At 40.3% G+C, this 14,471-nt stretch overlaps 1 protein-coding gene across 1 annotated transcript in view; it reads right to left on the reverse strand.

The window, feature by feature from the left end:
- The window catches only part of LOC126457804 (alpha-tocopherol transfer protein-like), a 103,598-nt gene extending 89,485 nt beyond the window's left edge, over positions 1 to 14,113 (reverse strand). Inside the window, exon 1 of the mRNA XM_050094411.1 lies at positions 14,071 to 14,113. The gene's annotated coding sequence lies outside the window, so the exon portion shown is untranslated. The remainder of the gene's footprint in view (positions 1 to 14,070) is intronic.
- Between the last annotated feature and the right edge of the window lie 358 nt (positions 14,114 to 14,471).

A 14,471-nucleotide genomic window follows, 5' to 3' on the forward strand; every position in this document is an offset into this window, starting at 1 on the left:
TGTTATTTCGAATTTTGATTATGGCAGTTGTTCTTAATAGATGTTATTTGTCATTAAGCGGTACATATAGTGTGACCTGCAGGTATTTCTGGTTTCTCTTACGTCTGAGAAGGAAGTGGTCCAATCCGACAAGTCGAACTCTGTCCTGAAATTTTTTATGGGACGAACACACTGAAAGAAACACAATGTCAAAATTTTAGCTGCTAAGATACATTATAAGTATTTAAAAAATGCTGAGAATTTCCGTATTCGTAGCTCGCTAGATGGATGGGAAACGTACAACCCTACCATACTTGTAGCAGACAACGCATGCACAACACGGCCGTGCGTATCCAAGGTTGTCGGCACGTTGGTAAAAAGGTAACACGGCGAATTTCAGTTTTCGTTGATAGTCTTTCTGTTGCACTTGTTCACAGTTAGTATTCACTAGAATTTGCAAATCACTTAATATCTATAATAATTAGCAGTCCTCTTTGCAGTATCGCTAAGACGAAACTGAATTAATTTTCTTTGTGTTTTCTTCTTACACGCTTGCTAATAGCGTCTGTCTTTGTGCAGGTTCCAGAGTATCAAAGTAACGTGAAACTCAAAATGTTTTAGACCTTGCAAAGAACAAATACGAAGAACGTAGTATATACCGAGGGTGATCTGCGGGACTGTCCCCTCTGTTTGCACAGATCCCGGACATGATACGGAAAAGGAAGTCGCAAAATTACTTAAAGTAAATGTGCAGAGATATCATTAATAGATAATACGTTAGAGAAATTTAGCTGATTTGAAGATAAAGTTTCTTGTTATACCTTAAAATGCTGTATATAAAGGCAATCAGTCAGGTTTCTTGCAAGATCTACGTGCAAACCGCATTTTATCATTTAGAGAGAAAAAAGGTCAGAGTCGCTTGTGCAGCCGATGAATGCTTTAACATATCTGTATACAACAATGCCAGAGATATCAATGGATTAATGCTCCCGCAGCTTTATATAATTTTCAGTATTGCAGTCGGAACGTCTTCTTTCGAGTTGCGGAAACAAATTCATTACTTTTGTTGGACTCTTGGCCTGGACATAACGGCGCCTCTGTCTTTAGAAGAACATCGAGGAAACTGTTAATATAATTCGTATTCTACTCGGAACCAATACCACGTTTCAGCCTTTCGATAAAGAAATGTTTCAGTAGCGTAAAGCAGCTTCCAGAAAATTGTTGGGCAGATATAATTTTCGATAATATTGTTAAACTTGTGTATTGTCAGTTAGCATCACGACGTGTTACGAGTCTGATCAAGTATGCCTGGTATGGAGCACTATATGCAGAATGGCCACGCCCATTTCTTTCCCCATCCAAGTATTTTTTAAATACACTAATAATTACAGCAAAGTGTCTGAGTGTAATAAATTTCTTTTATCAAGTGGACCTGGTGTGAGGGAAGTGTTTGTTTTCGTCATCCAATAGACACTTCGCATTGTCGTGACGACTGGAGGGAACAAACAAGTAACTTTTCCACTATTAATAATATGTATGTTGTTCAGAAATAATCATAAAAACTGTGTTGCAGGAATTGTTACAAAATATTTCATGTTAACGAATTAAAGTCCTTATTGATGGAAGTCGTCCGTAATATAAAATGATACAGCGCCTTGATTCTCTAATCACTTGCGTAACAATTACATCTGCAACAGCTTAGGCGTCGAAATGAACTGCAAGTTATTCGAAAATTAGCGATTTGAGACATTTTAGTTAGTGTTTAAGTGCTTAAAATTCGCAAGTGTGCAGTTTGGATTTCATGCTACGTGGCGCTACACTCTCTTGTCACTGTTGCGGCTGTTTATTCACCGATTCGCGCGTTAGGCAGGAAGGGCTGCACAAAGAGCTCTTATAAGCGGTTCCTCGTGCGGCAGAAGTGAGTAACTTAAAAAAGAAAAGCATTTGCAGTCCATTTTGGAGCTAAAATTTTGGCAGTGCACTTCTTTCGGTGTATTCTTCCTCCGGGAAAAAGTACAGGGTAGATGTCTAATTAGACCATTCCCACGCGAGTAGCCTCCTTTGCTCATTTATGTTTCCGTCATTCTATTAGTCAGGTATGTAAAGTGAAAGTTAAACCTCTGTTGTACAGAAATATGATTTTTTAGGAATTCCATTAGCGTAGATTTTTTGCGAAAATGCAAGCATGACGTATGTAATTATGTATGCGATTCAACTCCGTATCCAGCCCTCAGATTTAGGTTTTCTGTGTTTTCCCTAAATCGCAAGGTGATGGTGAGATTGAACCCTTGAAAGGGGCAACCCAGTTACCTCTTCCACATTTCACCGACATAAGCCCGTGGGCCGCCTTAATCACCTCATCGTTGACGGGACGTCAGGTATAAACTTCCGAAACAATTCTTTCACGCTGCAGCATACTTCTTAGCAGATTTAAACTGTATAGAGGACTGTGACTCAAACCCAGAATGTTGCCATCTGCTGGAAATGCTCTTACTCTCTGATGTATGCAGACACGAGTCACGACCTGCCCTCGATTTTCTTCAAAACAGCGCACAATCCGCTGTAGAAAGAAAGATTCTCGCTCGAAACAATCCTCTTGGGTTTGGCTAAAACATTTGTCCTCAATACTCTTTCTTTGTGGAGTGCTAGGCTAGCAATGCATGCATGAGAACTTCTGTGGTGACTGTAAAGTAAGGGAGAGGTACCAGTGTAAGTGAAGCAATGTTGCGTGCCTGTGTAGGTTCCACGTGCGAGTCCCAGCCCAGTACAATTTAAATCTGCCAGGAAGTTTCTTAAGCTCCTTTCATACTTCTTTTCTTCACTGTGCAGATGGCACAGTTATTTGGTGCAGCGGACAAAGTTAATTATTACGATTAGGAGCCTCATTGGATGCAATATGTTCAAATTATGGTATAAATTTCCTGCCGTTTATGGCACCTAAGCTTGATAATGGTCGTTGAGCGAAACTAGTTGCGAATCGTAAAAATAAATAACAGCTGAAGGTTTCACCATGAATTTTAATAATATGTGACACTTATCAATTGACAGCAACCTTGACAGCAACCGCTACATCGGAGAGGTTTTAAAGCATGAAGAGCTGTATCTCCTTTCAGGCAACCCTGCGTGGCATATTACAGCAGGGCAATGCCCGATCTCATGGGTAGTGTGGAAAGTGCAAAGCCTTCTTTGATGAACGAAAGGAACCACTCCTACTCCAGGCGTGCTCGATCGCTTGACATTTACTTCGATGAACACGTCCGCGATACGGTTGGTTGCCCACCTGCTCGTTACAGTCTTCCCGCAGCCACTGTTGATGCCTTACGGACTCTGGTACTATCTTTGTGGAGTAACAGGGGCAACACATGAGGGTTTCACATCATACTGTACCTCCAAAGTCAAAGAGCATACAGCGTATATCAATAAAACACCGACAACGTTTCGTACGTTGCGCAGGACGGCTAAATGGTCATTTTTCAACAGTAAACTCATGTCTGGAAATGAGCAGTTTAGGTGCTGTGAGGGGTTGAAGTATGAGAAAGGTGGCATCAAAACTTATTCGAACCGTGTTTAGTGAGTTACGCAGCCCGTCAGCCATTAGTGTTAAGCGGACGTACGGGTTGCGCCTGCGGTACCGTCAATGCGTGCATCAGCGTGGTGAACTGACCATTTTCAAGGCAGAACTCATGTCCTGAAATTCACAAGTTTCTGCCCTTTGGTGAGTCAAAATCAGAAAACGGTATGGACATGGTGATGGTTATTGTGTTCAACATTTCGTTAAGGAACTCAACAAGAGTGCCACATCATGTAGTGCATTACAAAATAAGTTCATAGTTTTGATCTCCAACTTGACTGGAGAGGGCCTACACTGACGTTGTGCACATAGTAATCAAGTTGGAGGTAATAATTTTGAACTAATTTTGTAACGCACTACACGGTATGACGCTTTTGTTGAGTTTTTTAACGAAATGTCGAACACCATATGTATCATCATGTCCGAATAATTTTCTAATTTTTACGCCCCAAAGAACCCCAGTCACGAATTTCCAGACATGGGTTCCGTCTTGAAACTGATCAGTATGCCATTCCGCACAAGCTACGAGCTACGTCAACGAAATACTGCCCCACGAGACGCACCCAGCTGCATGCCCGAGAACAGATTTTGCGTGTCACATTTAATGTACGAGCCGATAGTAGCTGAAAATCAACCTGGAGATATAAAATTTACGTGATCTTGAACTTGTGATATACCGCAAGTGGAGATGTTGTGAAATCTTTGTTTTCCAGCAGAGAACGCAGGAACTACAACGATACGGAGAAATGGCAAGCTAAATCAGGCATCTCTCCTGAAAAAAAATCTTAAATCTGCACACAGGTAAAGGTATGAGAAATGGCATCCCATAGAATGTGCGTAACTTCTACGACAAATTTGGTAATTTAACAAACATCACGCTAGCTAATGATATTTACCATCTCTCAAAACGACTTGAATATAATTAATTCACAGCCCACATTAGGCGACTAGAAAGCAAATTGTAGCTGAGATGAAATGCGAAAGTCATGTGGCAAAACTTCCTGTAGCTTAAAAAACGTGATCGCTAATAAAATTACTAAAGCAATTCAAAAACAAATACAAACATAGGTCAAAATCATGATACGAGAACAATAACATGTTTGAATAAGAAATTAAAATAGCATCAAGCATTAGTCATAAAGGCTGATAAAGGAAACACCAGTCATTATGAGTGAAAACAGCAATATATCTAACTGAAGTTTTTCGCAAACGCTGGAATAAAATAAGTAAATAAGGATCCTATAGCGAAACTTCGTATTGATTTGAAAAGTAAAATTCAAAAGTCTAATTTTCTAAGGTTTCCTTGTTATGAACCCGAAAATATCTATCGCTCGAGAATAGGTTAAGCCGGGCAAGCAAGATAAGCCCAGGGGACTAATCTCCAACACATAATGGAGACCTAATGGAACTACTGACAGTTATTTGGTGCGAAAATTAAAAGCTTTACATACGTTCAATTAAAAACTTAGTATTAAGAAAACATGACTTTGCTGATAGCGTCAAACTTATTGCAATACCAGCAGAGACATTGCTTGTGCCATTTGAGGTAGTGAACTTGTTTACAAATTTGCCAATCAGTGAATCCCCGGATTTAATTACAAACACTTTACTGATACATAAAATGTAACTGTAGGAGAAACGATGTATTTAGTAGAGTTTTCAGAACTAACGCTGGCTTCTGATTATTTCACTTTTACCCGTAAAATTTACCACCAATCAGAAGGTTAAGCAATGGGTAACGATCTCGCTAGTACCATGGCTGAAATTTTCGTGGATCATATAGGACAGAAACTTTTCGATGAAAACCCAGAGTTAGCTAAGAAAATAATACTCTATTATCAACATGTTGATTGCATTGTAATGTTAAAAGGGAACGTAAATTAAATCAATGACGATGACTCCAAGTTTAGGGCTTATCACCTCAAAGCTAAATTTCCTGTTGAACATAATGTTTCTTTATTTTATGACAAACGGCTTCGACAGAGTTTGCTGTCATCTTCAGGTCTTAAAAATCTTTTTGTTGTGAAACGTGTTCATTTTACGTTGAACCTAACACCAAGTTGTCAAGTGGGTAAAAGTCAGTACATTACAAAAAATGTGTCATAACTAAAATATTTGAAAACATAAAGCACCTTGTGCAAAAGGCCATGTCCATAAGTACATCGCTCACAGATGCTTGTTACATCACAAAAACACAGAACACGTAAGCTGGACATATTCTAAACAGTGAAAATTCACTTTAAAATGCGTATAAATATAATAAGCGCATAATAAGTACAATAAAAAATATTTTATGCGATCCGGGCTGTCGAATGCTTTTTAGCAAGTCAAACAGATCGCTCCTTCAGTGCTCTGAAAATGAGAAAATTCAATTAAAGAATGCACTTCAATACGTAATAAGCAAGTAGTATTTGGGGATCATCTAACTGAAACCAAACAGTCGGTAAGGGCCAATAAAAACAGATCTTCGAATATTACACACACACACACACACAGCACCTAAGGGAGTTTATTTGTACATCTTGAAAGAATTTGAAATATATGGACATCATCTGAAATAATCAGATAAAACACACAATTTGCATTGTGACGTCAAGAATTCTGCATATTTTAAGAAATCTGACGGTTCAGTTAGCGGCAGCTCTCCAGATTTGCTACAGCCGCACGTTGCTGATAGCGTGGCTGAGTGGCAACATGGCCGGGGGGCACACAGAGCGCGACGTACACAAGTAGCAATGTTTCGATATGTGTGTTGGTTTAATTAAAAATGTTAACAAGATGCCTCATGCACCAATATTAGGCGCACTGTCTAAATTGCTTCTTTGTTACATTTTAATACTGCAAAGTGTCAGTGCTTTTCCTCTCCCCCCTCCAACCTTCCAAGTAGGAAGTGTACCGTGGTGCTGCCATTTTTGTTGAAGTGTGTGACTATGTTATTTTTACAAAATTTTGACTTTTCACGACACATCATTGATTAGGTGCAATTTTAAAAATTTCACTTTTTAAATATTGTCGATCTATATCAACAACTTATTCAGGTTCCATGTTAAGAATGTTAGATTTTAAATATTTTCAGTCTATGTTATCTATTGAAATAGGTGTTTATTAACGTTTTATTTAACTTTTAGATCTGCACATGATCACTGACAGTGATCGAAACTAGTTATCGAGTTTGACTGATTGCAACTGGGACTGTTACATTAAATATTTTTAAAAATATTGTGATCGATGTTTACATTTTACTAATATTTCCTCCCAAATAGATTCTTACAGGTCAGGTTTAATGTTCAGAGTATGGTTGTCTTTGATCCACTAGTCCCACTGGCGACGCTCATTCTCACAGGACCAATCAAAAGCTCTCTGTCAGTTTTCGCCATCACTGTGTGTCGTCGGGTTGAGATACCGGACTGGAAATAAAAATCTTTAGTGCGTCAACTGGTCACTCAGTATAACAGGGCGTCATATGTTGTTGTCATATCGGGCTTCCGTTTCATTTGTAGGGATTTACATCGTACTGTAGTCTTCTTGTGAAAACGGATTTACTAGTCAAGATCGCTATATTAACACAGTTACTGGATTACTACTTTCGGCAATATGTATTGCCATCTTCAGTTCTATAAAAAGAAAACCTGAAGAGGTTACAGGCTTACTGCTACATAAAAGTTTAGGAGGGTATACACAATAGCTCAATGACAAAAATTACGTACCCATAACACCGGACAGTGGCAGCTACATCATGCAATGCTTAAACCACGCTGTCACATTAGGACTATGCAATATGCTGTAAAATAATAACTCTCACAAAGTTTCGCTCATATGGACTAATACAATCCAAATTTAAAATACAATAATAAATACCTGTAGTAAGTAAAATTTGTGTTGTATGATGTAGCTACCGCTGCTCGGTTTTATGGGTAGGTAATTGTTGTCGTTGAGTTGTTGTGTGTGGTCTACTACATTTTTTATGTGGCTGTAGTCCTGTAACCTCGGCATGTTTGTTTTTATAGATCTGAAGATGGCAATACATATTCCCGCAACTAGCAGTCTAGTAATTGTGTTAATATTGCGATCTTGGCAAATAAAGTTGGTTTTCAGAAGAAGATTGTTTCGTTGTTGTTGTGGTCTTCAGTCCAGAAACTGGTTTGATGCAGCTCTCCATGCTACTCTACCTTGTGCAAGCTTCTTCATCTACCAGTACCTACTGCAACCTACATCCTTCTGAATCTGTTTAGTGTACTCATGCCATGGTCTCCCTCTACGATTTTTACCCTCCACGCTGCCCTCCAGTACTAAATTGGTGATCCCTTGATGCCTCAGAATATGCCCTACCAACCGATACCTCCTTCTCGTCAAGTTGTGCCACAAATTTCTCTTCTCTCCAATTCTATTCAATACCTCCTCATTAGTTATGTGACCTACCCATCTAATCTTCAGCATTATTCTGTAGCATCACATTTCGAAAGCTTCTATTCTCTTCTTCTCCAAACTGTTTATCGTCCACGTTTCACTTCCACACAAGGCTACACTCCATACAAATACTTTCAGAAACGACTACCTGACACTTAAATCTATACTCGATGTTATCAAAATTCTCTTCTTCAGAAACGCTTTCGTTGCCATTGCTAGTCTACATTTTATATCCTCTCTACTTCGACCATCGTCAGTTATTTCGCCCCCCAAATAGCAAAACTCCTTTAGTACTTTAAGTGTCTCATTTCCTAATCTAATTCCCTCAGCATCACCCGATTTAATTCGTCTACATTCCATTATCCTCGTTTTCTTTTGTTGATGTTCATCTTATATTCTCCTTTCAAGACACTCTGCATTCCGTTCAGCTACTCTTCCAGGTCCTTTGCTGTCTCTGACAGAATTACAATGTCATCGGCGAAGCTCAAAGTTTTTATTTCTTCTCCATGGATTTTAATTCCTACTCCGAATTTTCTTTTTTTTTCCTTTACTGCTTGCTCAATATACAGATTGAATAACATAGGGGATAGGCTACAACCCTGTCTCACTCCCTTCCCAACCACTGCTTCCCTTTCATGCCCCTCAACTCCTATAACTGCCACTGGTTTCTGTACAAATTGTAAATAGCCTTTCGCTCCCTGTATTTGACCTCTGCCACCTTCAGAATTTGAAAGCGAGTATTCCAGTCAACATTGTCAAAAGCTTTCTCTAAGCCTACAAATGCTAGAAACGTAGGTTTGTCTTTTCTTAATCTATCTTCTAAGATACGTCGTATGGTCAACGTTGCCTCATGCGTTCCAACATTTCTGCGGAATCCAAACTGATTTTCCACGAGGTCGGCTTCTACTAGTTTTTCCACTCGTCTGTAAAGAATTCGTGTTAGTATTTTCCAGCTGTGACTTATTAAACTCATAGTTTGGTAATTTTCACATCTGTCAACACCTGCTTTCTTTGGGGTTGAAATTATTATATTCTTCGTGAAGTCTGTGGGTATTCCGCCTGTCTTATACGTCTTGCTTACCAGATGGTAGAGTTTCGTCAGGACTGGCTCTCCCAAGGCCGTCAGTATTCTAATGGAATGTTGTCTACTCCCGGGGACTTGTTTCGACTTAGGTCTTTCAGTGTTCTGTCAAACTCTTCACGCAGTATCATATCTCCTATTTCATCTTCATCTACATCCTCTTCCTTTTTCATAACATTGTCCTCAAGTACATCGCCCTTGTATAGACACTCTATATACTCCTTCCACCTTTCTGCTTTCCCTTCTTTGCTTAGAACTGGGTTTCCTTCTGAGCTCTTGATATTCATATAAGTGGTTCTCTTTTCTCCAAAGGTCTCTTTAATTTCCCTGTAGGCAGCATCTATCTTAGCCTTAATGATATATGCCTCTACAGCCTTACATTTGTCCCTGCTTTACAGTGCAGATTCATACATCGCTTCCTGCACTGATTGACCATGTCAGGTAACCGTAACTTCCATTGTAGTTTTGGTGTTTGTTTCCATTCATTTGTCGCCTCCGGAAAGCTGCGGATCCGTTGTAAGTGTAGCCTCATATAACGTTTCTTGCCAGATTATTATGTGGCGGCCACAAAGTGTCAGTAGGACGCGAAAGTTAATATATTTTCCGATTTTGCTCTCGCTTATTATATCGGATGTTTCGGACTTCTGGAGACGAACAAAATGAAATGTTTCAAAACTTAGAGCACAAAAATGATGAGGGACCTATTGTATAATTTCAAAACAATAGTATGATCCGGATGTTGACAAGCTAATCAGAAAATGTATTATGTGCTACTCATACGTTCGGCTGTCATGTAAAGCAACACTATGAGGGGTAGTAGTAATCGGCAAATTAGATACTATGTTGTTTAAGCCGTTAAGCACGTGCAATTCGTAAAATGAAGTGGTGTAAACAAAGCAGACGCCTATTGAAGAAAGTTGATAGTTATTTCTCAGAAATGCCATGACTAACGATAATTAAGAGTGAACAACGCAAGCACTCATTAAATCTACACTGATATTGACACAAAAGCACTGAGAGATGTAAGTCAAAACAAGGCCCATGGATTAGGTGACATTTACATGACATTCTCTCAGAATTATTGAGATCCTAGGAAGAGCCAATCATGACAAAACTTTTCGACCGAGTGTGCATTATACATAAGACAGAGAAAATTTCCTCAGATTTTAAGAAGAATGTAATAATTGCAGGTCCAAAGGAAGCAGGCGCAGACACCTACTTCTACATAATTACTCTGAAATTCAAAATTAAGTGCCTGACAGAAGGTTTATCGAACCACCTTCAAGCTACTTCCTTACCGTTCCACTCTCGAATGGCGCGCGGGAAAACGAGCACTTACATTTTTCTGTGGGAGCTCCGATCTCTAGTACTTTATCATGATAGTCATTTCTCGCTACGTAGGTTGGTGCCAATAGAAAATTTTCGCAATAGAACGAGAAAGCTGGTGATTGACATTTCACGAGAAGATGCTACCGCGACGAAAAACGCCTTTGTTTTAATGAGTACCACTCCAGTCCACGTATGTATGATATCCACGGCACTCTCTCCCGTATTTCATGATAAAACAAAACAAGCTGTCCTTCGAACTTTTTCGATGTCATCCATCAGTCCCACCTGATGCGGATTCCACACCGCTCAGCAATACTCCAGAAGATGGCGGACAAGCGTAGTGTAAGCAGTTTCTTTAGCAGTCTTGTTGCACTTTCTAAGTGTTCTGCCAATAAATTACAGTCTTTGGTTTGATTTCCCCACATTATCTACGTGATCGTTCCATTTTAAGTTATATCTAACTGTAACCCGTAAGGATTTAGATTTGTATGAGTTATATCGTAATCGAAATTCAGCCGATATCTTTTGATGTGAATAGTACCGAACCATCAATGAAGTCATGGTTGCAAAAATATTGACACGAATTATTTGCAGAAGAGTGGGAAAACTGGTAGAAGTCAACCTTAGGGAAGATCAGTTTGCATTCCGCAGATATGTAGGAGCACACGAGGCAATATTAACCCCTATCTAGAAGAAAGGCCGAAGAAACGTAAACCCGCATTTACAGAAAAAGCTTTTGACGATGTTGGAATGGACTACAATCCTTGAAATTTTCAAAGTAGTATTGATAATGAGCCGAAGGACATCGAAGGGAGCCGGCCGAAGTGGCCGTGCGGTTAAAGGCGCTGCAGTCTGGAACCGCAAGACCGCTACGGTCGCAGGTTCGAATCCTGCCTCGGGCATGGATGTTTGTGATGTCCTTAGGTTAGTTAGGTTTAACTAGTTCTAAGTTCTAGGGGACTAATGACCTCAGCAGTTGAGTCCCATAGTGCTCAGGGCCATTTGAACCATTTGAACATCGAAGGGAAGTAGTAATTGATTACAGAGTGAAACAGGGTTCCAGCCGATGTTATTTAATCTGTACACTGAGCAAGCAGTGAAGGAAACCAAGGAGCCATTTGGAAAAGGAATTAAGGTATCGAGAAGAAACAGAAACGCTGACGTTTGCCGACAACATTGTAATTCTGTCAGAGTGGCAATGGACTTGAAAGAGCAGACATTTGAACGGAATAGGTAACATCTTGAAAGAGGACAGCAAGATGAATATCAACAAAAGTAAAACAAAGAGTATGGTACATGTTGTATAAGATAATTACCATCTTGTAGAACTATAATGAAAGTCTTGTTAAGACCGAATGCATTTCACTTTATTCTACAGCATCTTCAGCAGTCACTGTAACAATGTGTTTTTTTTTCCTCTTAGAATTTAGTTTGTTAGGATCACGAACAGTTAGCCTGCGCCGGGTGGTGCGGCCAAGCGGTTCTAGACGCTTCAGTCTGGAACCGCGCGACCACTACTGTCGCAGGTTCGAATCCTGCCTCGGGCATGGATGTGTGTGATGTCCTTAGGTCAGTTAGGTTTAAGTAGTTCTAAGTTCCAGGGGAGTGATGACCTCAGATGTTAAGTCCCATAGTGCTCAGAGCCATTTGAACCAAGTTAGCCTGCTTTATTCACTATTACAAAAAGTTTTAATTCTTACCGTTAGTCACAACAAAAAATCTGTGAGTAACGGTAAGAAATAAAACTATTAAAACTGTTTGGTAGCAGTAAGCAAAAGCATCGAAACTGTTCATGATCCCAACAAACAAAACCGTAAGAGAAAAAACCATATTGTTACAGTGATCACTGAAGATGCTTTAGAATAAAGCGAAACGAGTTTGGTCTTAATAATAGTTCCATTACAGTCGAAAAATTCGGTAATAACCTACACAACTTGTTAGGAGTGTGGCATCTAGTCGAATTAAATCAGGGAATTAGATTAAAAAATGAGACACATCAAAAGTGGCGGAAGAGTTTTGCTATTCGGGCAACAAAATAATTGATGATAGCCAAGTAGAAAGTATATCAAATGCAGACTGGTTATATCGAGAAAAGAAATTTTTAAAAAGAGGAATTTGTCAACATCGAATATAAATTCAGATGTCAAGAATCCTTTTATGATGGTATTTGTTTGGCGTGTAGTTTTATACGATGGATTGTAAGCAGTTTAGGCAAGAATAGATTAGATGCTTTTGAAGTGAATCGAAATTTTCGGCCGAAATCGTCCCACAAATGACGCATAACGGCGAGCGACTCAATGGCAGCGCCGAGCGTGCGCTCGGTGCGGCATCCAACGACCGTAGTGATTGCCGAATTTGCGGGCGCACCCCACGAGCGGGACACACGCGGCTGCTCGATGCGCAGTCTGTCATTCGCGCTTGCGGCCTCCGACACTAACAAAGAACACACCTCGTGCAATTGAAGTGTGGTGCCACAGAAACATGGGTAGTTAGAGTAACTAATGAGGAAGTACTGAATCGAACTGGGGAAATAAGAAATTTATAGCACGATTTGACTAAAAGAAGGAATCGCTTGATAGGGCACATCTTGCAACATCAAGGAAAAGTCCTTTTAGTAATGAAGGTAAGTGCTTGGAGGCGGGGAAGGGGGGGAGGGGGAGGGGTTACAAATTGCAAATTGGAGGGGCAACATAGGCTTGAATACTGTAAGCATATTCAAACAGATGTAGGATGCAGTAGTTATTCGGAAATGAAGAAACTTGCACAGTACAGAGTAGCGTGGAGAGCTGCATCAAACAAGTCTTCGCACTGAAGACCACAACAACGTTAATACAAAAGCACAGACTTCTCAATCAAAAGCAAAATGTAAAGTGTGTTTCAAAATTAATCCGTGTGCTTCAAGACTTTGTAGCGTTTAATACGTTCAGCTGACTATTATGAATAAAGCAACAAACGAAAGAGCAACTCAAACAGTTTTTCAATATGAACACATGGAGTCGTTAGGCGACTCCTTCCCAAGCTTTGATCAGTTGGAGTTATTCTTGCATCAATGCTGTTTCACTTTAGGTGTGTCTCGTTGCAACTGTATCATTTCATGACGATTTGCTGTCCATAGATGCAAACATTCTATGTGTTCAGATTTCCACTTCGGTGAAATATCGATCCATCACTGAAAACGACATGTTCCCGAAAAATCTTCATCGACATGCAGCAACATTTCGTTTCCAAAGTTGGCACATAAAGCGTAGTCTGTAGGCTTTAGAGCTTGTAACAACTGCAAGCGATAAAGACGTAGTTACAAGCATCTCCTTAAAACTCCCCAAATACACGTCACTGGAATTGCTAATTCACGACTAGCCTTCCCAACTGATTTCTTTGGGCTGCGCGTGATAGACTCTCATTCATTCAACACGTTGTTCAGTCAATCTTGGTCGTTCCATTCTCTTCCTTCTGTGCATAAGTCTACAAACAAAAACGTATGAGTTGCTCTTTAATTTGATGTATTGTTTATAACTTTATGACGAATGTAATAATAAATGCTACAAAATCATGAAAGCCGTACGTTAATTTTGAATGTGGAAACTTTTGGCCAGTAGAATACAGAAATTGGCAGGCACGCTGAGGTCCTACTCTGAGAGACAAGTTTTTCACACGGGTAGGACAAAGGTCACTCTAGGAAGAGAGCACGCGGCGCTAGCCTCACCTGTGGCTGCCTGCTGTGTTGCGGTGTGGACCCTGCTGCCGCCGCTGCGCGCACACGAGTGAAAGCCGCTGCGCTGCGTGCAGCTTTATGCCGTCTGCAGCGGGCCGGCTCCCTACCCGCCGTCGTCTGGCCACCGCCCGTCCGCGGAAACCACGGAATCCGCTATACCGCATCTCACTACATGGGGCTCTGTCGTCTAGGGTCAAAGTGCGAGCCCGGAAACCGAAAGGTCATGGGGTCGAATCCTGGTCAGACCTTGTTATTTTTTAATCTGTATTTACGATAGACTCCACTTTTGAAACAGCATGTCCCCTTTCCCCGGTAGGATTTTTTGGGCAGGAAGAGGGCGTCTAATTGAAAGCACTTGCTGGAAAAAAATTAATTCCAATTTTGGCCACCAG

Source organism: Schistocerca serialis, chromosome 1, assembly GCF_023864345.2.
Source record: "Schistocerca serialis cubense isolate TAMUIC-IGC-003099 chromosome 1, iqSchSeri2.2, whole genome shotgun sequence".
Classification (NCBI taxonomy): domain Eukaryota; kingdom Metazoa; phylum Arthropoda; class Insecta; order Orthoptera; family Acrididae; genus Schistocerca; species Schistocerca serialis.